Raw genomic sequence first — 26,398 nt, 5'->3', positions numbered from 1 at the left:
GTAAACAGTACCCGTGTTTTGCGGAATATCGGTGACTACAAGTAGGTTGAAATATTGCTGTAAAATTGTGTATTCAAATCTTGTATCTTTTTAGTCTTGCATAGGTTTTTTTTTTGTCTTAAATTGAACATTTATAGCTTTACATTTGATGTAGATTATTGCATATAGTGCCCTCACATTCTCACATTCTTGACAAATATCAAAAATTCTAAGATGTTGAAAAAGGACACTCTTATGCTAGAATTCTTACTCCAGATCTTTTTTTTTTCCTGTGTTACAACCACCGCTCTGGGATGCTAACGGTGAAAACTTGCGTTTTATTGACTTCTTACCAGTAAGCTTATGAGTCCTCATTTCAGACAGCTTTCAGTGAAAACTCAAGTGTGTGACTGATGTTTAGCTCCATCAGATGTGGCTTCCAGACTAAATCTGTTTTTCTTCTCATCTCACGTTAGTGTAATTCTAAAGTTCCAAGCACCATTGCTGAGTAATGTGAAAACATGGACATACTGGCTTAATTTCTCAAAAAGGTTTTAATTATAGGTCAGGATTTTAAGAGCTGCAACAGACAAATCCTTACTGTGTCAACTCGAGCTCTTGTATTGAATAACAGCAGAAATTATTTAGAAAAACTCTAAAACTCTAATTTTGAATGTACTTAGCACCTGAACTACAGTGAGTCTTGTCTCCCTGAATAATAACTTCTACAGGATCGTTACTTGGTGCTAAGAAAAATAATTAAGTGTTTGGAAAAAATCTGGAACTTAATGCAGATTAATGTAAGATTGGAGTTTGTGAATTGTTGACCGTTTCAGATGACTCTTTGTATGACTGCTGCTTTAGGAACCTTGGAAGTCCAGTGTGTTCTAGCAGTGTTCAACGAATGTGGCTTATTGTTCTGTTAGAAAGACGTGAAGTTGAAAGAATGGGAAATTAAATGGATATCCAGATAGATCCCTGGTTTTAAATAGTCGTCCGAGTGCAGGAGGAGAACTTCTGTGGAGATGATAGAGTAGATCGTTATAAAAACTCTCGTTTTTCTTGTCCTGCTCTCCATGTTCAGGCAGCGGTTGGTGGCTAATCAGATGAGCTGTTAAAGAAAGTGGCTATTTAGGGACTGAACAGCTTTAAAACGTGCAGGGTTTGTGTTGTAGAGTTAAATTTCTATTTTCTCTGTCCCATTGCTTTGTAAGTCTGTCTTCTTTCCACCATGTAAGCTTCCGAAGGTAGGAGTTTGTTGCTTGCTCACCGTTTAGTGTTCTTGACGCTGGGATGCAAGTCTTGCAACTGGGGGGACTTTTGAGTGTTAGGTCTTCATGAGTGGAAGATGATTAAAAAAACCCCAACTGTGGAAGGGTGGGGGGGGGTGGGATCAAACAACCAAAAGGACAAAAAACTTGAAGAGTGACTTCAGCTGATTTTGTCTCTTTATTATGGGATTACCCAGGTGCGTTGTGCTGAAAGGTGTATGAACTACTGCGATTTGCAAGGGGATGTTTTGAAAGCTACGTCAGAGGGATGCATTGTTGGAGAGAGTTAACGCAGGGGATCATCTGTGTGGGAGAAATCGTTTCAGAGATGGCAGGAGAACCACAGAAGCTGAATCCTTTCTGACTCTCACAATAGTTGAAATCTGGCGATGCAGATCGCTGATGGTGTCACTGGTTCATAGATGAAATTGGGGAATAGTTTCTGGAATCTGGTTTGCAAGGTTGAATGCAATTTCTGTCAAGTAAAAACCAGGATGGAAGAGGTGTATGACAAAAGCTGAAGGCAACAGGCTTTGTTAGAGAACATTTGATGATTTGGTTACCTCCGTGTTTGTTGTGGGTGCATCTGTATTTTCTGCAGAAATGCAACAGTCCATGGCTGAATTGGTAAAACTCCCCTGCTTTCCTTTTTCCCCTATGACTTAGACTTTTTCGTCCCCTCGTAACTCTCTACATTGACTTACCTCTTTTTCTGCCCCTTTTTTATTGTGTTTAGTGCAGAAAGGGCATAGAGAAAAAGTTTAAGTAGTTTTAGATGGCTTCCTATTGCACTGGAGTAGCTTGCTTTTTTTTTTCATGTCTTAGAAGGTGAACTGATAAGTGCTCAACTCTTTCATTTTGCTTCAGGATTCCAAATTCACACGTGTAATGTAGATCAATTTAGAGCTTAATCCTTCGGATTATTCTGGAGCCTTTCCTTGCCCACGGATCTGTAATTTAACTCATGTTAAGACCCTGGACTAATTTCCTTCCTTCTGACCAAAAGTGTGTAAACAAAACATGTGCATCAGTTTTCCTGGAGACGGTAATGGGAGATTACATATTCTTTGCCACTGCTGTTCTTCTAGATATGTTGATGAACAGTAAATTTAGAAGCGTTTAGACAGCGTGTATGTTGAGAGTCCTTACGTGGGACTCTTCTCCTTGCCTTTGCAGAGGTTGCAGGGATGGAGCCGAAGCTGTTCTCGCTGTTCCGGACGGTAAGAAAGAGGTCAGAGGGCTCTACTGACTGCTAACTGCTCCTGCTTCCTGCTGCCATGCTTGGGGTTTTTCATTGTTTACCCACATGTGAAAATGTGCAATTCCTGCTTTTGTTTTATTTCATTTTGGGGGGAGGGGAGAGGGGGCAGACCATCTGAGGCTATAAAGTTATCTTTGCAAGAGAGAGATAACTTTTCCTTTAGTCCCACTGAAGCTTCTGGGAAAGATTTGAAGAAGCAGATGATTTTATTATTTTTTTTTTAACATGAGAAGGAGGAGCTGCTGCTTTTTCCTGTTTTCTCACTGCTAGGAAAACAAATAATTTGGGTGCAAGGGGCTAGCAGAAGTCTAGTTTAGCAGAAGCTCAGAGTGAACTAAATATATTCTGCAGATCTGACTGCACCTCTGTTTCCAGGTACCTAGCTTTTTCCCAGACCTTTAACGCTGCAAGGAGTGTTTACTCACAACGGTCCATGGGACGTACAGTAGCCAGTAAGGTCTCTGGTCCATTAATGTTTGATACTTAATTTCCTAGCATTGCCTTCAAGGTGACTGGTACTGAAGGTACAAGTAAGAGACTTAGAAATCTCGGTGTCTGAGTTATACCTGGTGATGGAGATTTATTTATGTCGATCCCTAATTCATCCTGCCTGCTGTAGGTTTTGTGTTCAGCGTGAATGCTGAGGCAAGTTTATCCTCAGTAATACCCTGTAGCATTGAGGTTCAGAAATTTAAAAGAGGACTTCCTCTTACTGATTTTAGGCAATCTTTTAAATTCTTTTTCTATGAAAGAGAGCATGAAAGCATAAAATCTGCTGCCATTCTCTTATTTTCACATAGATACCTGTTCTCGATTTCCTTTTTTGGACCAGCCAGTTGTAATTTTTTTGTCCTTTGAGGGATAAATTGTCTGTGTTCTGGTTTAGAATACTGGTATTTTTATTGCCCACTTTTTTTTTTTTCCAAGTAAAGGTTAATAAAGAAAGAAGGAAAATACAGTTAGCATTTAAAAGGGTGCAGTTCCTTTTTATTTTTGGTTAAGTAACCAAGCTGTTTACCTCCCCCCCACAACTGTTTCTAATATACATTTCTTCAAGCAGAACTTCCTTTTGCTGGTGACTGAGTGCTCTTCTGTGCCTGCTTACACCTCAGGTTTTGGCAGTCTCCTCCTTCACCCGCTTTGCTTCTTTACGGATGCTTTTCTGTAGTGGAAAGTGTTGAAAGGCAGAGTACTTCTTTATAATTGATTTTACAGTATAGGCAGTGGAACACAAAAGTAAATATAAGAGGCACCTTTTAGTTGTTTGAACTAACTCTTTGTAAAGACTTAAACTTCATAGTTCTTTAATTTTGTGTTAGTCCTTATCTCCCTTTCTTCACGCTTTCCCCCAGCAAGTTCCAGGACTTGATGGAGATGTTTGTGTGTTTTTGCCAGTGCTTAGGACCTGTCGTGCCTGATGCCACTGGTTCTGTTAACCAGATAGGAAACACTGATACAACCATGGTATTTGGAAGTCAAGAGGCAAGAATTTTATTTCTGCCTCTTTTGTGGCTTATTTTTTTCCTTTTGATGGCTGAACTACTGTAACTGCTGTGCTGTTGTTTATTCCCCTTTAAAATAAGGGCAGTGCTTTGCTCAGACTTCGTCCAGTGGCACATAAGCCCATGGCAATTCTGACATGTTTTCTGAAATTAATAAACAACCAAGTGGGTTTCTTCAGGAAATGAGAGCAGAAAAAGTAGAAAAGTAGAAATTGTGACACTGGACCGAAGTTGTTCGTTTCAGATGCCGTCTTGCTGCTTGGAATGAGCCTTGGCATGGCTGTTGCGATTAATTCAGGTTTGTCAGTGAATTGTTCACCTTCCATGGTGCCTGACTCAGAACTTAATTTACATTTACTGACTTAAATGCACCTGCATTTTATTTTATGAGTAGAAGGAAAAAAAGGTCTATAAAAATGGACATCTCCTGTGATGAGCCACAATTTGGAGAGTTTTAGTCTCTAAGTTCCATTTTTAATTGTATTGAAGACTGATTAACTTTGGTACATCTTTAACTGGTTTTCCGTTGCCAGCCTTCACCCGGGAAACCTTTACACACTGCTGACGTGTAAGGCTCCCTTGCTTGTAGTGAAGCTCTTCACAAATGTTAGAGGTTACAGCTTCTGTTCTTACTCTTGTGTTAACAGCGCCGTTATGGGAATGCTGTTAATTAATGGCTAAAGAAGTAATTCTGAGTTTTTATTAGCTCTCATTTTCTATTTCAGGCTAAGCACTATGTCCTAGAGGCATCTAGATTCCAGTTGGTTTATTAATTATCTTGTCATTTTTGCTTTAGTTTGTGTAAATGACAAAGCTGGCTGTTTCTGTACTTGTTCTGGTGCCTCAGCTTCTCCCTACTCCGTGTTTAGCGCATTTTGAATTTTGTTGTTCAGGTGTCTGCTCAAAACATACTTTTCAAGTTCTACAAGAGCTGAGTAAGCTGGGATGTGCAGGTTATTGATTGATTGGTGCTTGGTTTGTGATTAACCGTGTTCTGTGGGTGCAGAAAAGAAGTGCTCTACTGTGGTGTAGCAAGGGAGTGGATACTTGGCGTAATCGTTCTGCCGAATTCAGTACTGGTAGGAGTTTGAATGCTGTTTTGGGTATTGTACATCAAGAAAAGATTTGCCTCTTTTTTGGACTATTTCAGTAAGAGGTCAGATACCTGAAGAATAAGAGTTGAAGAAATAAAGGTTTGTTTTGTCTCCTCATAGTCTGAAGTTATTCGCATGCATTAGGCTACTACAAGGATGGAGAAGATAAAGGCTTATGGGGGCTAAAACAAGAAGTAGTTGACTTAAATAATGGGACTGAAGGCTTGGGTTACTTGGGGAGGGAGACTTTTAATGCTAAGAATAACAAACCGTTGGACTAGATTAGGGAGGGGACTCTTGTCACTGGCAGTCTTTGAGAACGAATTAGACCTCTGTCAGAAGGGAAGTGCTGTTTATCCCTACCTCAGGAGCAGCACGTTGACAGGAAGGCCTCTCGAGTCCTGTCCAGCACCACTTTTAGTGATGCTAACAGGTAAAGAATGTGAGGTGGTTATTTTCAGGTGTACACTGATAGTCAAAGGTGGTTGACGGTAACCCCAGAAACTGATCGTTTTCTCTGAGCTTTTGTAAGCAAGTCCTCTATGTTGCCTTGTTAGCTATTGCCTGAGACTCTGGAACTTCGGTGTAAATCCGTTGCAGCTGAAGCATCTTGTAACTGTTGTGGAATGCCGTTCTGGGTTATGACTGGAAGGGTCACGGACAGAAGATCCTCTCCGTAAGTGAAACAGTCATGCTCTTCTATAGATGCAGATGTTACCTAGATATGGCTTATGGCTTGAAAAACAGAATTATGAACTGGTTACTGATATTAGAACAATTAGCGTAGTTTCCATTTTGTCGTACACTTAGTAGTTTAGTGGAAGAAAACATGGAAGACTTCTGAACTCTGCAAGCAAGTTACTGAAGTGGCCATAGAGGATTACTTTTCTTATTCCTTTTAGTATTGCCCTTTAATTAATGATTGCGTTTTATTACATATTAATAAACTGAGCTTTGCTTTCTCAATAATAGGAACTTTTATTTTGAATCTATACTTTCTTTTTATGTTTTTCACTCTTCGATATGATAGCTTGTGTTTTGCTGTCGCACCAGTAGGTTCCTTCTGAATCGTAACTCAAAGGAATCTGTTTCAAAGCAAGTCAAAATGTTTCTTGGCCTTTTGTCATGGAAGGAGTAAGTCACTACTGAGATTGGGAAATGGAATTAAGTAATCTCTAGTGAAAATGTCTACGGAGACAAATGAAAACGTGGTATGTGTGGCTGTCTGTACTCAGTACAGCCTCTGCTGGAAACTGGTGTTCATGACGCGCACTGCATTTGGGACGTTACTTACAAAAGTAAAGAATAAACTCACTGGTTTGGTAGCTTTTTAACCGCTGTGTTAAAATTTAGAGGCAGAAGATGCTGGAATAAACACTTCAGTGCTACATCTGAGTTTTCAGCTAAAAGGTGTGGCTAAGAGTGTACATCTGTGCGATGTGTGTAAACTGTTTGCTGTGATCCGGGGAGCTAAGTCATTTTAAAATAACTCCTGTGTGGTATGGAGGCAAGGGGAAGCTTCTTTCTTGTCATCTGTATTAAATTCAGTTTAATCAATCACAAAAGCACCTATTCAGACTAGATACTAAATCTTCATTATCAGGATAATCTAATAATTACAGATTTACCTGGATTTCTTGTTTAGCATTGCCTTTGTAAGTCGTGTGATTTTGACTGGGAAGGATGTCCTCCAAGGAGGAGGATGGCATTGTTATGTGCCTGAGTGCATATGTACAGTAATTAATCAATGACTATTTGGGAAAAACAATCAGTTTCCAGAAGTGAATAATATTCCTTTTAATTTGCCAGCGTATTTTGGTATAGTTTAAGGATTGATGTTTGTAAGAGAAATAGGGGGACATGGCATGTGCTTCTCTTGCGGAGATATTCCGACTCTGTCTTCTTGAATGCTTTGTGAATATTAGTTTGAGTTCGTTACTTGTATTTCTAGGGTTCTCAACAGAAACAGAAATAACTTAGTGAGAGCCCCTGTAAAACTCAGTCGAAGAATGGAATAAAAAGAAGGGGCGGGATTTAACACCAAATACACTTATGTCTAGAGTTCACGTCAATATTTCATTCTTTATAAGAAATTGAGCTTTAGTACTCTGGATTTCATTCCTTTGTTGCTGGAAATTTGTTACCTACATGGAATTAATAAACAACCATGTGGATTTCTTCAGGAGCTCAGACTCCTTTAGAAGATGGTGTGTGCATAGATGATTAGTTCTCAGATGGGGATTTAAGTGAAGTGAAAGTTTAGTTGTGTCGCAGGCTACAAAGCCCCTCTTTATTCAGCCTTGGTAGAAGGGGGAGAGTTTCTTTGTGTGATGGCAGTCCTGCTTGTCTCGTGCTGTTCCTGTGCCTTCAACAGCTAGCTTCATCCCTTGCTCTCTTTTCATCAAAAGAGGAGAGGGAATTCCTGAAGACAGGAGTGTCTCTCATTGGCTTCATTTTACAACTGAATCAGCTTTTTCTTCTCGTAAAGGCAAACAAAACCTTTAAACTGTTTCATAATCTGAGAGGAGTATTGAACACGGGAGCTTCCCTTCCTGGGAAGCAAATTTTGGAGTTCCGTAATGTATTTGTGTGGCTTTTGGGAGATAAATGGGGATTGCATTGAAGTTCTGTCTTTCAGAAGTCTTTGTTGCTTCTGTTGAAGTCGGTATTGAACTGCAGTGTTCTCAAGTACGAGTAGGAACGTGAGACATATTATAGCAAGCAAGAGATTGTAGAGTTGAAGTAGGAAAAGGGTGAGGATTGCAAGTTGTGAAAAGAAATGTACATAAAGGACACCTGCTTTAATGCCTTACTCTTGAAGTTGATCGAAGTGGTGAAATAAGGCAAGGCCTTCTGGGTTGATGAGTCAAGATGGGTTTTGGAAAGGTGAGATGAAAGTAGTGAGCCTTGACAAAGGATTTGAAGCACAAACTGAAATGGGGAGGGGGAAACTGTGATGCCCTTGTGTGTATAATGTGAGTACTTAATGCACAGCTGTCACTTGAAATACGAGTTTGTTTTTTTTTTGCCTGAGTCTGTGTTACAGCATTTTTAAGTGTTATGTTGAACTTGTGTTCTGTGTTGTTAAGTGTTTGTCTTTGTAGCTGATTTTGAATGAATAGGAAGTGATAGTAAATATGGATTCCTTTGTTTTTTTTTGTGTTTTTAATAGATACAGAAGTGAGATCTTACTGAAGTTTGCCCTTCTTCCTCCAATTAAGTTACAACCATCTGGTTAAAAGTTTCTGTAGAACTGCTGGTGGTGAGGCTGACAGTGGCCATATGGATATGTTTTGTGGTGGCATGCTTAGGATCTATGTTTGGGTCCAACGAATCTGTTCCAAATTCCGCTTTATAGACTACATTCTTCTGATGCCCGAGCCTCTAAGCAATGTTAAGATCGAGTTAGTACTTGTACACCAATTATCCCAAAACACTAAGAGTTTCAAGACTGCTAAATCTTCACAGCATTCTGTCCCTGCAAATAGTGCCTTTGAGTTTAGTCTAGAATTCAGTAACTGCCTGGACTCTTCTGGGCCTTTTCCTGAAGGCCACAGGTGATTTATTAGCAGACTGTGCTCAGGGCTGCGTTGTACTGTTCTGCATGGGTTTCTTCTTGGTGCTGCTGCTGGAAGTGCTCCAGGCAGGTCCATTGCCCTCCTTGCTCCAGATCATAGAATGGTTTGGGTTGGAAGGGACCTTCAAAGGCTGTCCAGTCCAACCCCCCTGCAAGGAGCAGGGACATCTCCAACCAGATCAGGTTGCTCAGAGCCCCGTCCAACCTGGCCTTGAACGTTTCCAGATGCAGAGGAGCTGTGTATATACAGTTGTTTATGCAAGACACAGGAGAGCATCTAAAAACCTGGATGTGCTGTATAACTAGCAGGAGCACTAACACTGCAGATAACTCAGTTACAGTTATGTCTCATCTCTGCTAAAGAAAATACTACTTGTGTGCAGAAGTTGTTGTTGCTTTTCTTTCTCTGCACTGGTAGAGCTCTTGAAGTCTTTGCTATCTACCACGATCATTTGCGAAGCTTTCCTCTGACTTGCTGTAGTGCCAAAGGGACGTCATTGGAGATCAGATCTGATCATGTTAAATGATTTATAAGGATAAAAACGTTGCATCGTGCTAAGCTGTTTATTCGTTTTGCTGCTGCGGATCAGAGATGGAAGGAGAGGGAAGTGGAACAAGTCATGTTGATCTTTAGTGGTCCATCGTTAGCTTTGTAAGGCTTGAGGTAACGGATCGCTGTGTTGAGGTGGAGTGGAGGATCTGGGAGGGGGTTAGAAGGAGAGGAATTTATAAAGAGTGAATTAATGGAGTGACAAGAAAAGAGCAAAGAGGACAAATTTTTCTTGAAGAACGTGATCAAAGACCTTTAAAGGTAGATGAGAACATGAGGAAGCCGAGAGACGAGCTCCATGCCTAGAAGATACTTTAAGGTTTTTCTTCTTGGGTAGTAGTAATTGGTTTGTTTTCATTGGTACGCTTTGCCAAGAAGTCAAAGTGGAGAAGGAATGGAATGATGCTTGAAGAGAAAACTTAAAATTTCAGACAGTGCATATGGACGTGTAGATCTACAAGTAAGATACTTTATCTTTTAATTGAAAAACAGGATTATGTGCGATTTTATGAGGAAAATAAGGTAAGACAGAGTAGAGTGATAGATAAGGCTGAGTAAAAAGAGATAAGGGAACAAATAAAGCTGGACCAAATGGGTGACTTACAGCTGCCAGTTAGAAAAAGTCTAAAAAGGAATAGTTTTTCACCATAAAATATGTGTTAAACTTAACATTTAAATATTGTCAGTTTAATGAAAAACTTTCCCTTGTGGAGAAATTTCAAAAGCTATGAAAAATTCCTCCCCACCCCTCCCCCCTGAGCGGATGTATTTAGGTTTTTTACTCTAGAGAAACCGTTTTGTAAGACATAAAATTTTTTTTTCTTTTACAAAATGTTGAAATAAAAGCACAATATTTTGCTTAACCCAAACCACTTTTTATGTTCAATCTCCTTTTGACCACTTTAGAAGCTTTCAGCATTTACCCCAATTAGAATGAGACTAATTGATGTTTTAAGAAGCATTACAACTGCTCAAACTTGAGGTGAGCATAGAGCTCCTGTCACCGCTTGCTTCCTAAGTAATTCATGACTGAATTAAATCAGTAAGAGCATAAATCTTGGGAAGGTGTGCCTGGAAACGGCCGTCAGCGTAAGGGAGATGAAATGATCCTGTGTTTGGATCATCTCTTGACTGCATTATGGTTTTAATAGCTGATGACCAAAAGAAAGGCCCTTTATCTGTGCTCTAGGGTTGCCGTCCAACATCAAATCGCAGTGGCATGTGTTTTTACACTGAATTTTACACACGTGGATAGTTCTGTTGAAAATCAGTAGGATGACTTGTGTGGAAAATTTAACATGCTCGTAACTATTTGCGTTATCGATGCCTAAGCAATTAAAATAATATTTTTCTAGTATTTGTCTGGTGTATTTTTGATGTTCTGTGTGAGTAAGTCCCGTGGTGTCACACACAATTATTTGAACAAATGCTTTAAGGGTACTACTGACGTAACTTCCTAGCGTGGGGAAAGGTCGTCGCTGTCGGCCTTGGAAATCAAAAGTAGCTTTTGCCGTGTCGGAAAACATCTTTCATTGAGAAACCTGTGCAGTTACTGATTTAATCTGAGGTATGGTCTCATGAGCATTTTCCCTTTTTGTAAAGGACGTGTCATGATGTCATTCCCGTTGTGTTCACAAATTGTCCCAAATCATGACTAATTCCGTAAAAATATTCAAGGCAGACATGATCCTGGGGAAAGCTGTCATTCGCCATGCGGTCCGGTAGAATTAATGGGACAGCTAGCTGGCTTAACAGATTCTCTATTAACTTTAAAATGCGTGTTTCAAGGCAGTGCCATTCCTATTACATGCCACCGTAGAAGCAGTTCAAGTTCTCAGTGACATATATTTATATATTTTTTTTTTAAATTTTTTTTCTTCCCTCTGATACTATGGATGTTTATTTCAGGTGAGTGTGGCTTCCACATAGAAATTTAAGTATTTTTTATTTTCTTTTTTTTCCCCCCACTTTATTATAGCCTAGAGGAACACTTAAAATAGGGTTTGAGTGTTCTGTTTTTATAAAACAAAAATCTCTGCATATTTTCTCTTAACTTCTTTGTGTTTACTTTATCGCATCAGATTCTCTCCTCTTGTGGAAATCTTTCAGCGGCCTTTGTGTGTGGGAAAAACCGAAGTAGCTAAAGTGAATAAAGATTCAGAAACAGTTCTTAAAAATTGATTTCTAAGGGCTTCATATGTAAGCTTAGGCTTGCTTCTGGTGCTGCCTTTGTCCCTGTGGAATATATTTGTTGGAGAGGCAAAAGAGCAAACCCAGCTAGCAAAACAGCAGAACTAACGCCGTAGGTTACTCGGCTCTGGAGTTCCTTCGGTTCGATCGTTTCCTTTAAGGAAAAACCCACCACGCTTTCTGGACGGTGGGTTGCTTGTGTGTTTTGAGCTTTATCGGTATTTGTTACTTCAGCTCAAAACTGGCTTGGCTGTCCTGTGCTGCGCGTACCCTGAGGAAATAAATGCTTTTTGCTAGTTCCTCCCACACACGTGGGGTTTTTTATTATTTTTTTTTTTTTTTTCTCCAGGGAAGCTCTCTTTCTAATTCGAGATCTGGGTGCTGCTAATGTTTTGAGTCACTCATCAAGGTTTTCAGTACTCAGTGAATTGTTGTTTCCATTAAATGTATGTCAGCTATATGAAAGATTCACTTCAGAATCCTTTGACCCTCTTCCTTCTTCAAAACACCAGAACTATAGAATTTGTGAAAATTTGAGTTTACTTTCATGGGACCTGCAGGATTTCTGGCAACTGTCTTTGTAAGGTATCTGTTTTGAGTTCGAATGTAAGCCCCTGGCTTCTACATCTACAAATTTATTTTGCCTTTCCCCCCCCCCTTTTTTTTTTTTTTTTCCCTTAAGGACTTCCAGCTAAGTAATCTGCACTTGTAAAGTAGGGTGCGTACTGCAGCTCATGCCTTTGGAAGGTTATCTTGTCTTCATAATAAGAATATCAGTTATTTGTTTTTAAGGTTGTTGAATGTTTGACTGCTTTGATGTTAGGTCAAGAAAGTATCCTAATCAATTCTAAATGTTTATTTCAGATTTCATGTTTCATCCTGTATTGAGCATCTGCTACTGAGAGCTGGAAAGTCTACTTAAGGTACGTGGAACAGCTAATGATTTCACTTCCCCACATGGTTTTATTCTGGGTAAAATGGTTTAAGTTGAGATTATTTTTTGTTGTTCTTCTTCCTTGTAATGACAGTTGAAAGTCTTGATTTTTTTTAAACAGTGGATGTTAAAACAGAATTTCTTGGTTTGTCTTTTTCCCTGTCCCTACTGGAATTAGCCTTTCTCTCACATCCCATTTCTGGCCCTTCCATTCAGCCTGAGGAGTAAAGGGCAGCAAGTAATTTATTTGGTGTGGGAGGAATCTGTAAGGTGTTTTCTCACCTACCAAAGCTACTTAGCTGGAAATTGTCTGACCAGACCGACGTGCTGGCTTTGGAGTGAAATATTGAGTCTGTTTTTAAATTCTGCTTTTCTGTAGTACAGATAAGTACTGTTCTGTAGTACAAATAAAAATTTGTCTTGAGCAAAGTCTTTACTGTAGGGGCACTTGTCCTAATCTTAAGTAGTTTTGCTATGAGCAGGAGTAGAGGAGGTGGGTAACCACAGTAATTCTGTGTATTACTGGAATCTTTCTGGTCTCCTTTTTTTTTTTTTTTTTTTTTTTTGATTCCTTGTGACCCCCACCCCACCCCTGGGTGAATGGTGGTATTTGCAACCTTCAGTTTTATTCCTGAGTGTAGTTGATATTTCTGACTTTTACTTTTATTGGTGCTGACATATATGGATGTTTGGAATATTCTTATGTTTGAGTGTGGCTAGAATGACTTGTTGGACCTCTTTTTTTTTTTTTTTTTTTATATTTGGTGTGGGTTTTCTTTTTCTTTCTATAGCCTTCTCTATGATTGGTGGCTTGGGAGCCTGTATTACATTATTTTTTTCCTATTTCTTACGCTTTGACAGGTAACATAATTAATCGCCTGCCACTTCAAGAGCACTTTTGCATCTAACTTGCTAATGCAGAGAGCCTTATTTAAAACTTCTCTATCACCTGTTTCGGATTACGTTCGTGTTCTCCTTGCCTTGCTGTAATGCACTTGAGAACAAAGGAGATGTGGCTGCTGGCATCTCGTGTGGACTGGGCCCCTAATGAGATTTCAGGCTTCTGTCTTGCAATTCAGCTGCAGAGTATTCCTTGTCCAGGATCTCTCCATATTTTCACCTTCAGGGAAGAGCAGAGGGTCACTTAGTGTCTCCTGACTAAATCTGCAAAGGCAGATGTCTTTATTCTTCTGTAGCTTTTTTGCTTAACTTCTTATTTCAGAAGTGGTCTGGATGTTAGTTAGCCTTTCTTAAACTTCACTTTTCAAGTGTATGGTGACTAATTGCTTCTCCTTTCCAGCTTCTCCCTTCCCTTTTCTGTTATGGGATGATGTTTGTATTATGGAATTAGTTTTTTGTTTTGTTTTTTTTTTTTTCCAAGGAGTTCCATCTACTTTCACCACTCCAAGGAGTAAGTGGAGTGGTTTAAAAAATAGTCGTCAATTTTTGTCACCTAAACTGGAAAAAACCCAAAGTACAAAAAGTTTGAACAAAAAGCACCAGTACTGATATTTTTATCAGCTAAGACTAAAATTTGGTGCCTTGTGTATCATGTTAAATCTGAATTAGGATTCAGGTGGAAACGTAGACATTTAAAAAATATTTTTTGAGTGTGGAAAACCAATAGCGTGACCAATCCAGAAAACAAGGGGAGGAGGGGCAAAACACCCCCCACCCTTCAGTTTATCGTCTGTAAAGGCCTACAAATCAGACTTATGATTTCAGGGGTTTTTATGTTTACTTTGATTTTGTTTGACCTTTTAAAAGGAACAGCTATGACTGTTGTGATGTCATAGGTAAAAAAGCACACTCGTGTGTTTTGTGGACTGAAGCCATTTGTGCTTTGGCATACGTGGTCTGTAAAAGGCAGAAGTGAGTCATATCCTGGTAAAACCATGGCAACTAAGTATTTATTCGTTTGTTAGGTAAATATCTTGCAGTACCTTCCTAGATAAGACTTTGTAGAAACAAGGCTGTGAAATGTAATGGCAAGTAAGAAGAAACAGTGAAAGATCTTAAATGTAAATTGCCAGTACTTCTGACTTGTCAGGTTTACATTGAAGTGTGTGGTTTTTTTTCTCTCTGGGGACTTGGTAGGAGGAAGAGATTAGTGGTATTTATTCTTTGAAATTGGTATGATGTATGCAAATACTGGAATGACAGTTCCAGTGGAAATGACAGAAGAATGTACCGGATCTCTTGCTTACCCAGCTGCTCTATAAACTGTTATTATAAGTCTTGTATTCATATTGCACAAATGTTAAGCTCTTATGCGTATCACGATAGTATTTTCATTGTGATCACATACTTTGTTCTGCAGAACCACTGTCTGTTTTGGTACCAAAAATATACTTGTCTATTCACCGCACTCCTCAAGCCTGTCTCTTACAGGATGGATTTTTCCGTGGTTTACGCATTCATCTAATGGTATTGTTAGTACCTGTACTGGATGGAGCCACAGAACTCAGGATCAAAGGTTTCAATTTTAGATCCCTGCTCAGATATGCCGTGTTTTTCTTGTGACACTGAAAATTTCCACTCAGAGAAGATCTCTCACTGATTTAGCACCTGAAAGTACTTGGCAGTTCTGCCCCCAGATATCCAAGGCATGTGTCCATGAAAGAGAAAAGCGTAATGACTATGGAAAAATTGACTGAATGATTCTAACGTCATTCAGAAACCCTGAATGCATAGATGACGCTTAATTGCTTCAGCTCATAAAGTGTTCTTTGTCTTCTTCCTGATGCTAGTTATTTACTCTGATTATTTATTAGCAAATGCAGAAGACCATGTATCAATAGGAAGGGATTATGAACCGCAGTTCTGTTTAGCTTTGTATTTCTGACTTATTCCTCAAGCTGGCCTTTACGCACTGAACTGGTGCAGGGGTTCTGTAAGCAGAAGTACATGTAATTGTACGGGTATTTACTGTGTGTGTGTGTGTTTTCAAAGATGTCAAACAGTCATTGACAGTAGGTGGTGCTAGCACTTCCACCTAAGAACCAGCTTCCAAAAGAATTTCTCCTGTATCCCTACTGCGAGTGACATCACATGCTTTCCAACTTCATGGTTTTATTTCAGTTGAAGTTAAAACTGGTACTTGACGAGCAACCTTGTTGTATCCAGTACAGCGCTCATTTAAAAACAGTATGGCAGATCGATAAATTCATGTTCCGTTTTATCTCTTACAGTAAGAAACGCTTCCCTAATGAAATCTTAAAGTTCCATGTTTTCTCTGTTCTGGATATTATGTGGGTAGTCTGGTTCTAAAGCTTTCAGAGCTTTTTCCCTTCTTGATACAAAATATCTTTCAAAAGATTTCAGTTTGCACTTAAACCTATAAAGAATAACCACTGTGTTCCCAAATGTCAAGATAATGAATGTGTATTGCTGCTTGCCAGTAACACCTGTGTGCTTATAGCTCCTCCTGGCTTCTGAAAGTGGAATTTTGCTGGGCTTGTCAGCGGGCTTATTATTATGGACTTTTGGACCACTGGAGGAAGATTTACTTTTCCACCAAGATTATGGTAAACTTCAACTTCTTCCAAGGGTTCCCAGGCGTGTGTGAGTTCGCCAGTTGCTCAGAACACGCTCTTCTCTCTGGCTGGGTTCTTACTGTGAAGGGTTCTGTGCTCTCTATTGGCAGGCAACACAAGAGTTTTAAAGCAATGAACTTGAGTGTAACGAACACAAACCCGGTTGTGCGGCGCTTAATGCTTTCCTGAATTCTCCGTCCTGGCCTTCACTCAGCATAGTTGTTCCTCGGCCTGTCCCCGGAGCAACTGTTGTCTTTTACATAGAACTAAGTGGGCTGGGGAAAACAAATTTCAGTGTTTGTGATATTCTCTGTAGTTATCTCATCCCTCAGTGGAACTTAATAAAACCTCAGCCTGTCTGGATTGTCTTGGAATATGTTACCAAGGTAGAATGGAGGAGAGTTTGTCTTCCCTCTGGAGTGCCAAAGGTCTTGTGTCTACCAAAACAAATTATTTTTTTTGGTTGTTAGCCCTTCTGGTAAGCGTGAGTAGGGAAATACAAAGCAGAAAACAAAGTTTGACTCTGTAAATAGTACTCCTTTGTAATACAACTTGGATGGGTCTGTGGTAGTACATTCTGATGATGCCAGACGTAGCCATGTAGTGCTGCTGCAACCTTCCAGACTGTTTAAATTGCAGATTTTTGAATGCTTGACTTGATTAAATATCCATGAGGCTTTTCACCATACATCGGGGCATTAGCCTCTACGTTGCACCGTTCTATGATCCTGTGATTATTTCAGCATGCAAATATTGAGACCTTTTCATGAGTAGATTCTTCATCTCATCTTGGGGTGACAATTTTTTCTTCATCCTAGCCTTGCAAGCACGTACCTGTTAAAATTTCTGCAACCATGTTGGCTTGTTCAAATCGATAGGAATAGTTCTCATACCTAAAGTCAGGCATGCCTGTACATGTTTTTTAGCTATTATGGTGGTAGGCTCTTATTTATAGTTGTCCTGAAGGTGGATGCAACCCATTTTACTGGTCTAAAAAGCAAAACTAATTCTGTTTCACTGTGACTATTCTGTTCCATCCCACTAGTGTATTTATCACTTCTCTAAAAATAGACTTGGAGCTCTTGGGAACGCAGGGCTGTATTTGCAGTGAAGTTTGCTGTAGCTCTGTTTCTGTGAGAACACTTCGTTTGCTCACTGGTAATGTATAATCTTCCTTTGATCCTGTATTTTGGTTGATGGGTTAAGATACCTACTGCCTGTTATTTGTTGAAGGAAATGCACAAAACTGTTTGACGCTGGTCTAGGGAAGTTTCTAAAAGCAGCGGGATATTCCGAATCATTCATTCAGATGGTTCTTATACAAGATAATCCATGATAGTATGCTCCTCACTGCTGGGTGGTAGAACGACCTTCCGGTATGGCCAAATTTTGGACACTGGATCAGCTCCATATCAGCCTTTCAGTGCACCTTGGAAAGGGTTTTACCTTCCTGATTGTAAAGAGAAAGCTTGAAGAGAAGTTTCCGAAAGCATCAAAAAGACGAAAATTCAAACCAGACTGTAATCTTTCCAAGGCTTGAAAATTTCATTTTTTACCTGTAAACTAGGTTACACTTGCCAGGCTTCCTGTTATCTTCTGTGATAGTGTTTGTTATTGGTGTGACATCTTGAGTTGTAGTTGTAGACCAGGTTTAATGAGTGTCCCTATAAGAGAAGGAAAGTTAGTGGATACAAGCATACTAACAAATCATAAAATACTGTGGAAAAAATATTGGCCAGCTTGATAGGCAGCGGGATGAGCAAGTGACCACGCAGGGGTTGCCAAGGTTGGTTTGTGTGTGTGTGTGTGTCCCGGTTTCGATGAGCACTGCCCAAGACGCAGGGAATCTTGCTCCTCAGGACATTCAGGGTTGTGCTCAAAACAGGAGCTGATATTCCAGCTTAACCCTTACCAGCATTGCGTAAAATGAAAGGATTACTTGTCTCCATTATGTTGGGCACCCCTTGTTCACAAGTCCCACCATTAATATTAGTCTGTTTATTTTTTCCCCTTCTCTCAGTAGCCTCAATTGTTCTTATTGCCTTTGAATTCACTAAAACCTCCAGATTTTCTGTGTTATCATTGCCTTGCTGGTAATCTCGTTTTGTATACGCATGGTTGGTTGTTCTTATCAGTCGCAAAGCTGGCGGAAAATCATGTGATACAGTGTTAGAAGCCTCTGATGTGAAGTCTTTCCTTCTCACCTGTTTGTAAGACACGTTACCAGTTACGTGTGAACAGCCAGTACAGATCCTTTCAAACGGCCTGGCTCCGCTTTGTGTCCAGATGCTTGTAGATAACTTGGTTTGCTTATTCTCTTCTTTCTTTGGGACCTTGAGTTGCGTAAGTCTTCCTAATGCATCATAGTTCTTCAGATGCCAATGTCTTCTCAAACTAAATGCTTTGAGTTTGCTAAGCTTGTGGTTGAGTAGAATATATTTATGAAAAGCTTCCTTCTGTTCAGTGTGCTTGTGCTGCTGATTCTCAGTTTGAAATGCTCCAACTGGGGAACAGAGTGTTTGGCCAGTGGATTTGTGGACCAAAAGTGGTGACTGTTACGTTTTGGAAGTCATGCTGTGTTTTCATGTGCTTGAATTTCATTAAATCCATTTACAGTAGCAGGAATTGGAAGAAATAGTGGTTTATTTTTTATCATATTGTGTACTGTCCACACATATTGCTATCTTGAGTATAGAGTAGATGGCTGTCAGAAGTGATGTGATTTCTTTTGTTTGTTTCTTACTGGTAGCTATGAATCAGTACTTTCTTTTTTTTTTTTTTTTTCCTTCTTCTGTGGCAAGAAGGAAAGAAGGCAGCTTTGATTCCCTGGGCAATATCCTGTCCAAATGCAGCTTAGGCAGTGTTTCCTTATTAAAGAGGATGAAGAGGACACGAGAAGGCAATAAAAGTCTAACTGCACCCGTAAATGAATGCATTAAATGAGATACAGTGCTCTGTACTGAGAGGGAGCCTTAATTGCTTAGCAGAGGTTATTAATAGCTGTTCCAGGTGCCACTGAAATACTGCCCTTTAATGACGTGTGGAAGGTCTATTGTAACACAGTCCGTTCCTCGCTGTATTGTGGAAGGTGTGCCTTTAAATTGCTAACAGAGATTCCCACTTTAAAAAAAAGGTCATTTATTATATCAGTAAAACAGCGTTTAGAACGTGGAAAGGAAAAGGGCACTTTGAAAAGTCATGGTTGTCAACAGGACTCCGAGTTTGGCGTTCCAGGTTATTTTTGGATGTATTGTGAGCAGGTGGTTGTGTTGCTATTTCCCTTTTTCAGGATCACTCTGCTCGGTTTAACTTCCAGGACAGGACAATAAAAGCTTGGCAGAACCGTAGTAGACGTTAGGGTTCGAAGGAATCGGGGCAGCTGTAATCAGCGTTCTTTCAGCCTACTCCTTTGCTCTAAATGATGTCTGTAAGAGCAATATGCTACAGGAACAGTAGGCTTTTTCTAACAGTATAATACTCCATGTATTTTAACTTTCTCCCATTTCTGGAATTCTTTGATTTGTTTTGTCAGCAGTAATATTCCTGGGAGTCTGAACCATATCACATCATAGTTATTTTAAGAAGAACAACTCAGGTTGTACTCCTCTGCCTTCAATGTATACTGCCTCTTACAAATCACTTAACAAATTTCAGTTAGATTCTTATTCTGGGGAATAATTTACCATAGAAGCTTCTGTGTAATAATTTTTGTTTTCGAAAAACAGGCAAGCAGACAGAATGTTAACGTGCACCTCCGTTTTGCACGGTGTTAGGTGCCGTGTATTAATCCTTCTCTGATACCTTCAAAAGAATTCCTGAGCATCCGATATATTTGTACCCAGCCTGAGCCTTGTCCTTCTAGCTCTGTGCTAAATCCTAAACAGATGTGACTCTAAATGAAGGGGGCTGTTAAATGATGACCTCTGTCTTTTTGGAGGAAGTCTTTTTTGAGTGTCTTTCTCTTCTTTTTTTTTTTTTTTAATTTTTTTTAATTTTTTTTTTTTTATTTTGAAGTCCACTTTCTCCAGGAGATCTCGTATGGATGTAAGTAGTCAATGAAGAATAGGAGATGTGGTGGTGGTGATGACGACATGGTGAAATCTGGGCTTCAGTGCAGAGGTTTTCTGTTCGTAAGGTTTGCAGAGAAGCCAAGCCAAAGCTACCTGGAGATTCACTTGGGGTGCGTGTAAACATGTATATGGTGTGAGACTTTCGCTGGTGACTCTTCTGCTTATTGAAGGAACAGGTTAAGACACAGAGCTCTGTGCTAAATCCAGAGTTCCGGTGACATAAAAATTACTGGATCCTTATACTAATACAATGAATTAATATTTTTGATGTTACTTTTGATAACAAACACTTATCTTTGGAAACATCACATAAATGCAACTCTCTCCTGGAAAGGAGAAAGAATGACGTAAGGAGAGCAGTAAGTTACACTGGTTAATGCGCCGATGCTCTCTGTATCCATAGTGATGACAGCAGAAAAACCTGCGCAGGTCACTGCTGCCGTTGCTGCGATAACTGTATACAAGCAGAATGACTACTATGGGTCAGAAAACGCTGGTTTAGCTTTTCTAACTAAAACTTCCACTTGAAGTTACCATCACGCAAAGAAATCTTGTGATGGCAGTGTTCAGAGGAGCACCACGGACTTAAAAATACCTGAAATGCACAAATGCAGAGTGAATTATTCTTTTGGCATCTACTGCTTTTCTAATTCAGGTTGTGCATCCCCTCATTCTTAGTGGGCAGAGTGTGGAAGTATTAAGGTGGGGTGGGAGGGTTGCGATCAGTCAGAAGGCTCATCTCTTTTTAAGTACAAGACGATACTATCCCTTCTTCTTTCAGGCTCCTCACCTGGTTTGTATTTTAAAAGAAAATATGTAATCCAAAAATTTGCATCTGAACTGTAAAATATTTTTGTGACGAAAAAATAATTTCTCTGTTATTTGGGTGAGCTGAGTGGAGTTTACTTTGAATTTGTTACTTTAGCGTTAACTTCTTTTTTTTTCCCATTTCTTCAAAATAATTTTTCAGGAGAAATTAGTGGGAACCTGTGAACATTTGGAAAGCGGTTTGTAGGAAAGCTTGACCTCAGATCTGGAATTTTTGCTCTTATAGAAGGTATAGTTAATTATAGAAACTGAACAAAAGTCTTGTTGCTTTTGGGGATGGTAGAACTGTTATTTTTCTCAGTCCTCTTAGGTGGCAGCAATCCAGAATTTCTGCCGACGGGCACATTTCAGTTAATATTGGTTTTCTTCTCTGCAGTGTCCATGTTTTCTGTATTGCTGGTGTGATGATTGATTGAGGTCATATGCAGTCTGTTCAGGAAACCCTGGTAGCTTTGCACGTGCTCTCTTATTGTTAAAAATACCTAAAATGTGTTTTGAAGCAAGGACATGTCTTGTTTTTTTGGTTGTTGGTGACATACACAGGGGGATAGAGTGCACCCTCAGCAAGTTCGCCGATGACGCCAAGCTGTGTGGTGCCATTGACACGCTGGAAGGGAGGGATGCCATCCAGAGGGACCTTGACAGGCTGGAGAGGTGGGCCTGTGCCAACCTCATGAAGTTCAACCAGGCCAAGTGCAAGGTCCTGCACCTGGGTCATGGCAATCCCAGGCACAAATGCAGGCTGGGCGGAGAATGGATTGAGAGCAGCCCTGAGAAGGACTTGGGAGTGCTGGTGGATGAGAAGCTCAACATGAGCCGGCAATGTGTGCTTGCGGCCCAGAAGGCCAACTGCATCCTGGGCTGCATCAAGAGAAGCATGGCCAGCAGGTCAAGGGAGGGGATTCTGCCCCTCTACTCCGCTCTGGTGAGACCCCACCTGGAGTACTGTGTCCAGTTCTGGAGCCCCCAACATAAGAAGGACATGGACCAGTTGGAGAAGGTCTAAAGGAGGTCACGAAGATGCTCAGAGGGGCTGTAGCACCTCTCCTGTGAGGCCAGGCTGAGAGAGTTCAGCCTGGAGAAGAGAAGGCTCTGGGGAGACCTTACAGTGGCCTTCCAGTACCTCAAGAGTGCCTACAGGAAAGACAGGGAAAAACTGTTCAGCAGGGCCTGTTGTGATAGGACAAGGGGTAACGGTTTTAAAATAGAGGGAAACAGATTCGGACTGGATATTGAGAAGAAATTTTTTACAATGAGGATAGAGAACACTGGCCCATGTTGCCCAGAGAGGTGGTGGGTGCCCCATCCCTGGAAACATTCAAGGCCAGGTTGGATGAGGCTCTGAGCAACCTGATGTGGTTGGAGATGTCCCTGCTCCTTGCAGGGGGGTTGGACTGGATGACCTTTGAAGGTCCCTTCCAACCGAAACCATTCTATGATTCTGGCATTGCTTTCAGTTTTCCTTTGCCCTGTCAAAAGTGAAGTGATCTTTACAGCTGCTGGGGTAAGAACAAGTCTGAAAACTTAAAATCTAGTAAGGGGGTGGGATTCGCATTGCTGAATGGGATAGGACAAATTAATCTCTTAGCTGTGGAAACAGAGACACCATAGGTTTACTTCTGGCCTCATGACTTTTGTCACTGCTCCGTGACTCAGGAATTGGGAGAAAGGAGATAAATGGACTGACTTAACTTGCATTCACATGACAGCAGGGTCAGCATCCCTGTCATTCAGGCTGAGAATAATTCTCTCGTTCTTTGAGCTTCCTCCGGTTTGCTCTGAGCTTTCACTCTCCTGTTATTAAGAACTTTTGCATTTCTTCTTCTGCGGGGCTGCAGCAGGCAAATACAAAGTAGGAATTATTGCAGCTCCCAATTCTGTGACATGTTGTTAGTGTATGCAGCCTGGAATTCCTTTGTGCTGTCACAAATGCTTAATTTGCAGAATGGTGAAATAAATGTTAACTGTACCGCAGCTGACACTGGAATAAGCGTGCACTACATTTCTTTAATTTGATCTCTTTCTGCGTATCAGCGGAAGATGTGTGTGTTCAGAAGTTCCTGAAATGTTGGCATCCTCGTGCAGTAGCTGAGTGAGTTTGTGCCAGAATTACTTGAACGTTTTTGAGCAAATTTAATTTCACGTTCAGTCTGAACCTGTTTAGGTCTTGAAGCAGTTTGAGTTTTTTGTAATGATTAGTGGAAATTTGAATAAGGTGTTTATTTGGATCTTAAGCCACTTTCTTTCTTGTTTATAAGCTTGAACTCAAATGGTTTTTGGAGGGTGAGCTTTAGGGTACATTCACGAGCAATTTGGAGAGGGAGGACTGGGGAAGAGAGATCTGGATGAAATCAATGCTGTTTCGGTATTTCATTAATTTTAATTTTTTAATAAGCGTTGCATATGTGTTGTGCACATTACAGGAGATGGAAGATATTGTTACAATGGATTTTAAATCAGTTCGTGTGCTATGGGTACCTGACACTTCATACACGATAAACTGAAAACTAGATCACAGCATAATTAAAAAATGTTCGCCGCCTTTGCCTTACTGAGGTTGAAGGTGCGTGAAACAACTGTCAGTTTGGTTCTTCATAATCGTTGTGACCAAGTTTGATTCTCTGTTCTTACTCTTGTGGCATCTGACACAAGGTGGATCAAGAGCAGAGGAAGCTGGATGGCTTTTTTTACTGGACTTTCCTTCTGTGCTCAAGGAATGATCAGAAGAGGAAAAGCTTTTTAGAGAATAGTCCTCAAATAATTTCTCCTTGTTTGAAATAACGAAAGAGGTGAGCTGGCATTGCTTTTTCAGGCATGTAAAATGGTGTGATGTAATAAATTACAATATCAGGGAAGACTTTCAAAAAGCTTAACACTGTTTGTTCTTGGTTTAGGCTTTGTTATTCTTGTTGCCATAATTTCCTACAGGTTATGTTGGGGTATGAAACACTTGGGTTTTACTGCCCTCCAGCTCTCATTGCTGAGGCAAAAGCACATGTTTCTTCTGCTCAGTTCTTTGTGATCTTGAATTTTTATCTCTGTACAGAAGATATTTGTTCCCCGAGTCCAGCCTACACAGGGCTGTACCAAATATGCACCGTTTCATCTGCAGAAATAGTGAATTTCAGACTTTTTAATCGTAGCTGCATTTTGTATTAAAAAAAAAAAATCTATTTCTAGGAAGTCCAATCTAGATACAAAATGACAATTGACTTAAAATAGATCTGCAGTACTTTGGAGTACTTAAATACTCATCAATAAAAGGTAATTTAGAGTTACGAAGGGACTTAATGATTTTTACCGAAGAAAGCAATGAGCCTGTCTTGCGACCAGCACTCCCGCCAAGATTGCTTTCCCTGCTGCTGCCCTCACGATTGGGCTGTTAATTGTTTGTGAGGAAAATCGGTTTGACAGCCCTGAAGGCAGAAGTGTTCATTTCGCAGCGCAAATAGTACCGTGACGCCATAGCCTTGGCCCAGGGGTGACAGGAGCTGCTTCTTGGAGAACCGTGTCCAGTCTCGCCCCAGGACTGCTGGGGTACATCCAGCTCAGGGCTGACTGGTAGGTGCGTCTCCTGTAACGCGTTAACTTTCAGCTTCAAACCACTCTGTGTGGACCTTTGAATGTTCCTACACGGCAGCCTTCTTCCAGTGCATTTGCACATTTCTGTGGGTAATCTAATTAGTTTAAATTGAACCTTGATCAGATTTGGGTAGGGTTGTAAGCTGCTTGTTATCTCGCTGAGATGGCAGGGACCTGGACTCGGAACTCGTTCTGTTCTGACCTGTGAATTTGTCCAACCTGGTTTTGGCCAGGAGCCTACACAGGAGATGCGAAGTGTATATAAATCGAGAGTTATAGAATCATAGAATGGTTTGGGTTGGAAGGGACCCTCAAGGGTCATCCAGTCCAACTGCCCTGCAAGGAGCAGGGACATCTCCAACCAGATCAGGTTGCTCAGAGCCCCGTCCACCCTGGCCTTGAACGTTTCCAGGGATAGGGCATCCACCACCTCTCTGGGCAACATGGGCCAGTGTTCCACCACCCTCAGGGTAAAAAATGTTTTCCTAATATCTAATCTGAATCTACCACCCTCTATTTTGAAACCGTTACCCCTTGTCCTATCACAACAGGTCCCACTGAAGAGTCTCTCCCCATCTTTCCTATAGGCCTCCTTGAGGTACTGGAAGGCCACTATGACCTCTCCCTGGAGCCTCCTCTTCTCCAGGCTGAACAGCCCCAACTCTCTCAGCCTGTCCTCACAGGAGAGGTGCTCCAGCCCTCTCATCATCTTCATGGCCTCCTCTGGACCTTCTCCAACAGGCCCACGTCCTTCTTGTGTTGGGGGCTCCAGAACTGGACGCAGTGCTGCAGGTGGGGTCTCACCAGGGCAGAGTAGAGGGGCAGAATCCCCTCCCTCGACGTGCTGGCCACGCTTCTCTTGATGCAGTTGGCCTTGTGGGCCGTAAGCGTGCATTGCCGGCTCATGTTGAGCTTCTCATCCATCGTCACTCCCAAGTCCTTCTCCTCAGGGCTGGTCTTTGCTATCCTTACTGTGTCTCCCTACTGCCTGTGAAGTCTGTAAGTCATGTATGAAATATTTTCTGAGCTTTGACTTTAAAAGTCACAGTTGTGACTGTGCAGGAGGTGCGACTGGAGTTAGCTGCTGGGGGGTAATTCAGTGTTAACTGGAAAGCCACACACACAGAACTGAGTCTGCAGACTATAGAGTTTATGGCATATCTAATGCTTATCTGCCACCTAAGATGTAACGAATCTTCAGTCTTTCTGCAAGTATTTCTGGTGGTCTTAATCTGTTTCATGCCAGAGGCAGAGAGAAATAATGCGTTCAATCTTGTCAAATTAAGTTTTTTACTGTGCGTTAAATTGATTAAATACAGCAGCAGATTAAGGCGAAAAATACTCTCTTAAATTTTAATTCAGGACTGATAGAATCTTAATGATGCCAGGCTGAAGTTGTTCAGTTGGCTTGTGGATATGAGAACCCATTAATCATACATGCTTGTTATTAGAAACAAACTATTTGACTTGCTTTGCCGGTACGAGTAACGGCCGCGTTCGGAAGCCGCGGCAAACAGAATATGGAAGTTTGCACGCGTGTTGTGTCCTGTCAAGCCAACCGGGTCTCTTGTTTGATCAAAGAACAGGCGTGCTGGGGGTTTCCCTCTTACACGAACGACGCTGTCTTTTCAGAGTCGCTCCCCGGCGACATGACAGAACCAATTAGGAGAAGAAAACCTGTCTCATGTCGAGGACTGAAATTCTTCTGTCTGCAGTCTTGCTTCCCCCCTACCCTTTCTTTTTTCCTTTCGTAATCTAGTTTTTGTCAGTCATCTCTTTTGGTTTCTTTGTCCTGATGGACATGTGTGTTTTTCTTTTGCTGTTGTTTTTTTCTGCCTGTGGTTCCTCCCTACTTCACTTGTCTTTTTTTTTTTTTTTTTTTTTTTTCTGTCTGAATTCATCCTCAGTCTTTTTTTTTTTTTTTTTAAATCTGGAAAACTGTATAAAAGGGGACAGAGAGCCAGCTAGGAGAAGAGTTTTCTCTATTTCTGCTGGTGTGTCTGCCTTGTGGGGCAGAGACAACT

At 40.8% G+C, this 26,398-nt stretch overlaps 2 protein-coding genes across 2 annotated transcripts in view; both read left to right on the top strand.

Moving 5' to 3' along the window:
* LOC147601862 (uncharacterized) overlaps positions 1-26,398 on the top strand; it is a 55,294-nt gene that overhangs the window by 3,579 nt on the left and 25,317 nt on the right. The window lies entirely within an intron of this gene.
* Positions 2,453-26,398, top strand: part of PTK2 (protein tyrosine kinase 2) — a 211,110-nt gene continuing 187,164 nt past the window's right edge. The window contains exons 1-2 of the mRNA XM_086741328.1: positions 2,453-2,470; positions 12,289-12,347. The gene's annotated coding sequence lies outside the window, so the exon portion shown is untranslated. The remainder of the gene's footprint in view (positions 2,471-12,288; positions 12,348-26,398) is intronic.

The sequence above is a fragment of the Chlamydotis macqueenii genome, chromosome 2, assembly GCF_036417535.1.
Source record: "Chlamydotis macqueenii isolate bChlMac1 chromosome 2, bChlMac1.mat, whole genome shotgun sequence".
In the NCBI taxonomy this organism is placed as follows: Eukaryota; Metazoa; Chordata; class Aves; order Otidiformes; family Otididae; genus Chlamydotis; species Chlamydotis macqueenii.
Note: the sequence above shows the minus strand (reverse complement) of the source record. Positions and strands in the feature narration are given on the sequence as shown.